This window comes from Dermacentor variabilis, chromosome 8 (genome assembly GCF_050947875.1).
Source record: "Dermacentor variabilis isolate Ectoservices chromosome 8, ASM5094787v1, whole genome shotgun sequence".
Classification (NCBI taxonomy): domain Eukaryota; kingdom Metazoa; phylum Arthropoda; class Arachnida; order Ixodida; family Ixodidae; genus Dermacentor; species Dermacentor variabilis.
The window spans coordinates 42,041,789-42,049,018 of record NC_134575.1 but is presented as its reverse complement, the minus strand read 5'-3'; the positions used below and the strand labels follow the sequence as shown (position 1 = coordinate 42,049,018).

The window sequence follows — 7,230 nt, the reverse complement described above, 5'->3', positions numbered from 1 at the left end:
CACCAACTAGCCCGACAACAAGTCGTTCTACAGAGAACACTTTGTTACGTCTCAACACGGCAATGAGCAATCCTTCGACATTTACCACGAGGTAACCCTTCCCATTCATCAGCGCCCATCCAGAAGTCGACGCAACGTCGACGTCGTCTGTTGACGGGTCAACAAAAGACCTCTCTACATGAACCTGACAAGCTGAACTAATTGATGAAAAGGGCCGACGTCTAATGCTACCGTAGGAACGGCTTCTACCTCGGATTCCCAGATTGCTGCGCGCTTGCGCCACATGCGGGGGTGAAGGTGCAACATCGGAGGCGCTGTTCGGCGGAACGGTGCGATAATCATGGGTGGGTTATTGCGACTGATTCGACGATTGTGATTGGCAGCCATACAGTCATCAGATTCCCTAGTCTAGTCTCCTAGGGATGACGACGATATTGAAAGCGGATACCTTTGGTGCAGTGAAGGGGTGCTGACGTGTCTTGACGTGAACCGTGACGTTTACTATGCTCCTACATGGAGTGGGCTTCCGTATCTGGAGCCAGTGTAAATAATGTGAAAATAACCCCGTTTTCCTTCATTCCTACTACCGGACGCACTCGTCGATGGGCTCGGTGGATTTCTGGCCCAAACGCCGCCTCGAGCCGCGACAACTTGCTGCAGCGCTAGCGCTCCAGGTGTTGCCTGAGGGGAGATGGCGTCGCCGCGTCGGTAGCATGCGGCGTTGGCACCGCAGGCTGCCGCTGCTTGCTGGCTCGGGCGGCACGTACCGCTATGGTACATTACTCGCAGCGCAAAACTCGAAGGACCGCTGAGCTCCATTCAACCGGACATTATTGCTTTGGCATTCACAACTTATGAGAAGTGCTTAGGTGTCTTCGTATCTTTATTGTGTCATGCACTAGTCGCCCGCTTGTTTGGTTCGAATTTCGATGTTCTTATTTCTAGCACTGGTCGTGGCGGACGCACTCGCCGCACGGAGGTCTTGTCCTGAAGAAGCCTTCCTTGCAGACGCACGTGCATGTCTGTCTCGCGCATACAGATCGATGGTAATATTGGGCATTCATACCGTCACTGTTGCACCATCGCTCATTCAAGTTCCCTTGCCTGCCACGCACTTCCACTTCGTTTTGTGCGCACCTGCAGTCTCCAACTGCACGAAGAAAAGAAGTCATTGGACATTGTGCAATTAAGCTTTGTTTTATATAATTGCCTCTGCGAAAGAAAAATATTGTCTTCGTTAACGCTTTCCTTCAATCATTCTCTGCCACATTACCACAATCTATGCACGCAAAATTGCCGCACGATGTGCCCTCTCGAGGGCTTCTTTCGCGCCCTCAAAAACACTTATGTAGCACGTAGTGAGCAACAGAAAGCTGTATCGGGAGTTTTTAATGTTGCTCTACAATTTTCTTATTGACATTCACCATCGAATTACAATATTTGATAAGTTGACTATTTCTTGGAACTAATTATGTAATTGGGTGCAATGAAAGATAATCTATCGCCAAGCAAAGGCAAACAACATTACTATGGTTCTGTCCACCTACGTGGCACTCGCATATCTTAAAACTCTGGCTAAAGTTAGCTGGGACACCCTGTATAATTATTAAGAGGAAGCTTTAGCTCGAGTGCTCCTATCTAAATACATGTAAAAGGAGAATTCGTTTTTCTCGGCAACCACTGCACCAAATTTGACGAGGTTTGTTGCATTTAAAAGACAAACTTAAAATATAGTGACTGTTGGTTTCGAATTTTTGAGTTAGATTGTCAATGTTTTATTAAAAATTGGCAAAAATCGGAAATTTTCAGAAAACGAAACTATCAAGTTTACAACTCTGTAACTTAACCACTAAATATGATAATACAATTCTGTGAATTGCATCTAATAGTACATCTAAAGCGGACAAAATTGATATGTTACACATGAATATAAAAAAAAATTAATCTAGGGAAATACAACTTTTGCAGAACCATTGTAACCAACGTAACAAATTCACGTAAGAAGTAAAATGACATATTGAATTTGTCCACTTTGAATGATCTAATGAATGTCGTTTACAGAACCGCGATATCAGTTCTTGATGCAAAGCTATGAATTTGTAAACTTCGTGTTTCTATTTTTTCTAATGGTCAAATATTTGAAAATCGTTTTAAGAAAATTCAAGCCCTAAATCGAAATTCCGCTTCCAACAGTCACTAGAATTTAACTTTCTCTTTTAAATGCGACAAATTTCATCAAAATTGGTCCAGGGGTTATCTCATAAAAACGTTTTTGCGTTTTACATGTATTTGAATAGGCCGCGTCGGAGTTGGGCCCGAGCTAAAGCTTCCTCTTAATATCACGACGCTATATTGTCTGTAGTAAAGCTGCTTGGTATGCCACGTTTTATATTTTATTGGTTTCTTTATATATAGAGAGAAAAATGCGAGCAATACACGCATCCATTGTTGAGCTTCTGAATGAAGTTCGAGGCGACATGCAACTCCTGACTGGACTTCACTCCCTGTGTTGCATACGCCGCCACCAACAAAAAGAATCGTGAGCTATTTCACTCTCTGAAGGTGAATGACCAGCGAAGCTGTCTAGCGTACGACACAGAGGTGACAGAATTCTGAACATAGGTACCGACTCGTTTTACCGCGATCCTTATACAAATTCACATGGGCGACGGGAACGCCACCCCGAGGAGCCGGAGGAAACTAGACACACGCAACGTTTCGACGGGACCGCCACCATGGGAGAGCGGAAGGAAACTAAAGGAGATACGCAAGCGCTTGGAACGCCGACAAAGAGAGAGTGGTGCAAACTTACAAATGGCCGACGCGCGTCAAAGTGTAGCATCTGTTCCTATCAGCCTAATATCTGATACGGGTTGTATTTGGACCCAAGATATTGAACTTATTTTTGCAAGCTGACGGAGGGCTTGAAGCCTGCTTCGCCGCCGTGGGTCGGCCTGGTATAGCCCTATCCTCGGGATCGGCCCAGGGTTTTTTGTCTACGGACATCGACCCGCTGGAAACTACCCATATACAGTTTTGCTGTAAAAAAAAAGAAACGAACGACAGGAACTATAAAACATATTTCAACAAACATCTTATTATTATGCACCTCACAACTGTGGGCCCAGAATCGATCATAGATCTGAAACTGGTGGAAATAAATTTTACCTGCCTAAATAAGAAATTGAGGAGTTCCTACAGATATTTCATGTCGCTCACACTATGCTGAGCTTTAGGTTCTCATAAAAGAACTACAGGCGACAAAAATTAATCCGTAGACCCTGACTATGGCGTGCCTCATCATCATATTGTGGTTCCTGCATGTAAAATCCCAGAAAGCTTTTTTTTTTAATTGGAACGTTATACTCAACCCGACTGGTTACCAACGCTTTCTTGCGCCACCGGCATGCGCTTTGGAACACCTAGCAGATGCATTGTGACATGCAGTGATAGCGAGAGCCCTGCGTGACCCCTTGTGAGTGCATTTATTATGCCCCCCCCCCCCCCCCCCGCCTAGCGTTTTCCGGTGCCGCAAGAAGCACAGCCCGCTCTGCGGTCCAATTATCTAATTTTAGTCGCTGAGCGCTGTTCAAGAGCTATACGTGCTACTTACATGAGTAGGTCATTTCGAAGATGACCATGACAATGAGACCATGCGTGAGCATTTGCACGCTCTTTCGGCCACGTACCGTATGTTACTTCGAGAAGGAGAAACCTATTTTTCGCATCGTAGCAGAGCGCTGCTCAACACGGGGTGAGCTGCGTCTTGCGAAAGATTGATGATCGTATTGTACTAATACACCTGCGTATGGCAGCAACTTGCGTACGGTGTCGTATCATAATGCAACATTACGAAAAAGATTTTGCGCACGGAAAAACAAGAAAAGCCGCATATACCGCGCAGCCCCGCATCAATGATTGTGCAACACAGATTCAATGATGCTAATTCACTTTTTAAATGAGCTACCAAGCCGCGGTCACCTACCGACCGAATGATCGCATAATCAACGGTCAAGATTGCTTTGTTTCTTGAACGGCTGGAATGCTCGTGGTGGTCCTCTGACTGCAGCTCTGGACCGGAGGGAAAGGCAGTCGAGACCATAGACGATGAAAAGTGGAGCTGTGAGCTGCTGACAAGCAAGCGAGTGCTTTCTGCAGCACGTCGACGCGTAACGTGAGCTTCGTTTCGATGCTCGCGGTAGAAAGCTAAATGGACAATTTGTCACTTGGTATGGTGCGTGGTGGTGGTGGGGTTTGGCTGGTCACATCGATATTGTTTGAGAGGCGGCACATGCGGGCATAAAGGGGATCACATGACACAGAAGCACTTCGTGCATTGTGCCCTTCCTTGTTTCAGGGTCTGAGCGCTAACGCAATGTCACTTTGAGGACTTGCAAGCGCGCAAATTCACCTTAAAAAGTGGCGGTTCGGTTTATCCGTGGTCCCGTGCAATTCGAAGTTCTTAAGAGCGTTATTTATATATTGATTTGTTTGTTTATTACTGTATCAAAGGTCCCTGTGTGGGGTTTCGCATGAGAGATTGGTAATTACTTTAGTGAAGCGTGGACTTTCCGGCAGCCTTGAAATGATGTGGATGGGATTGGTGTACGTCGTCGACTGAAAAAAAGTCATTCCAGCCCCGAGCAGTCCACACACTCACAGGAAAAGAACGAAGATGTGAGGTAGTCGGAGCAGGCGGAGGGAACACAAATTTTTCGTGACTTATATGGTAAGATAGACGGTGCGCTGTTAAAGCAAATGAGCCCCCACCTATCTGGCCTTTTTGTGGAGGTTACCCGGACTCCCAGCACAATATGGCCCTGCCAACCCCATGTGTCTTCTCCCTCTAATTTCTTGTCTCCCCGCCTCCCCCTCTACCCCATTGGCTGCGTGGCTGACACAAGTCATCTCCTTAACGGTACGGGAGTATCAGGTGGAGTTCGTTAACCAGGTAGCATTGAGGAATTGTACCAGGGAAGCCTTGGACCGAGGGCCTCCACCAGCTCCATCATTGGTTTCAAATATAGAGTTGCCCACTCTCTCTCTCTAGTGAAGCCGGGAGGATCACTTTATCCTCTCTCTCTCTCTGTCTATCCCTCCTCCATGCTGACGGGAACATTATGTTCCCAGGCTAGAGATAAGCAAGAATTCGTTAGCCCTATCGGTGAAAAAAAAAAAAAAGCTGGGAGGAGTTTGGGTTGGGGCCGTTACAGGCATTGGTTTTAGAGCGATTATCGTGCCCATTCCTTCGACGAGTGTCGGCGTTGTACCTCGTAACCGAGCGAACCAACACACTCAAAGGCGGCGAGAGCGATGAGAGCGCGAGGAGGAAAGTGGAGGAGAAGAGCAGGAGAAGGGTGAGGAGGAGAGCGGAATGCCGGCGGCAACCAAGCATGTGGCGAGCGCGGAAACAAAGCACTGGCGTGGGCTTCGAACCCACTGCGCATGCGCTGCTTCACCTACGCCGCCGCCGCTAGAGAATGCGCTCCACGCGAGCCACGCGCGCTCTTCTTGACGCTTTGTTTCTGAGCAATGAGTGACGCAACCGATCGAAATGCTTTGAATGCCACTGCGGCTAAACGAGCTGTCCGAGCAGAGGCTCAGCGTTGCCTCCGAGAGGACCCTGTCGTTCAGAATCAAATGCTTTGCCACAATATATCCCGAATTCAAAACACCTAATCAGCTGCGCTGAAAATTTGCATTAGGAAGTACGGTAGTCGTGGCTGAATTTTTTTACAAGTAGAAATTGTCACCGTGAAAGATATAGTAAAACCTGATTAGCCCCAGCAAAGTAGACGCCTATTTGTCGCCGCCCTGTTTTACAGCGAACATCATTAGAGATACTCACCATCACCATCATCGCAACAGATGTTGTTCATGTGACAGCACTTCAGGTTACATTTCAATCAATGGAAAAAATATATACATTTTGTGATGCCGCCGTTGATGTGATCCGTTAAAACCTTTTATTTTTTGTGTGACCTGGGAGGGTAAATTTTCAACCCATGGTTTATCTTTCTGTGGCCACTGTTGCGTCGTCGAGGAATGAATTGAATTCTGGCGTTTTACGTGCCAAAACCACGATTTGGCTACGAGGCACGCAGTAGTAGGGGATTCCAGATTAATTTTTTTTTAACTACCAGGGGATCTTCGATGTGCCTGCCCCCAATGCACGGGACCCGGATGTTTTTGCATTCAGCCGCCATCGAAATGCGGCCGCCGCGGGCGGGATTCGATCCCGCGACCTTGTGCTTCGTAGCGCAACCCCACAGCCGCTAAGCAATCGGGACCGGTGCGCGGTCGAGGAATAACGGTGGAGCATCGGTATTTCGTTCTTAGTAAATTAGTGACGTCGACATTTAAAAAAAGAATTGTGTTGTCGAGGTGTGCCGCAGTGATGTTAGATATACAGCTGGATCCTGAGCTCGTAATGCTTAGTGCAATAAAGGACTGTTCGCAGTAACCAAATAGCGTGGTACCATTGGCTAAAGCAAGAAATAAAAAATAAACATAACACTTTGGGTAAAGCAAAGAGGCTGCATAACGGTGCCATGTGGCCTATAATTAAACCGTGTCGAGATGCGCGTGGTCTATCGGAGGCGCAAAGGATGGTGGAAACCATTGATCCGTGCACAAAATCAGCGTTCATGGAAAAACGCCGTGGTGACTAAGAAGCCAGTACCGTTACAAAACTCCTCAGAGATTTGTTTATAGATTTTATACGTGGTCTATGAACGATTACGATATACGTATGGCCTCACTAGTAGTGGAATGGCTGGCAGCTCTGCCTGTGAATACTGCGTTCTCGAGGAAGCACCTGAGCACGTTTTGTGCGATTGTCTTCGATGCGGCGTGCAGAGACAAACCCTCGCGACTGCGTGATTTTGTAGTGACGACAGGCCATTGCGAGAACCAATCATTCTGGAATACCGACCGCTTAAGCCATCGCAACAGTTGGCTACAAATGCATTGTTTGTCGTTCTTATAACAGAAAAACAACCTGCATGAGCGCTAACTCGTGCTAACTAGTATCCTGTACTTTGAACAGTAGGGATGGTGTGCATGTGTTTTATTTTTCTCTCCCTCTCTGTTTCCTACTTATCCATCTACATCTCCCTCCCCCGCTCCCAAGCGTCGTCATCAGCCTATTTTTATGTCCACTGCAAGACGAAGACCGCTCCCTGCAATCTCCATTTACCCCTGCCTTGCGCTAGCTGAGTCCAACTTGCA

The 7,230-nt window shown here is 47.0% G+C and overlaps 1 pseudogene; it reads left to right on the top strand.

The window, feature by feature from the left end:
• The first annotated feature begins 2,814 nt into the window (after positions 1 to 2,814).
• On the top strand, positions 2,815 to 2,991 carry LOC142591763 (U2 spliceosomal RNA; annotated as a pseudogene).
• Positions 2,992 to 7,230: the final 4,239 nt, after the last annotated feature.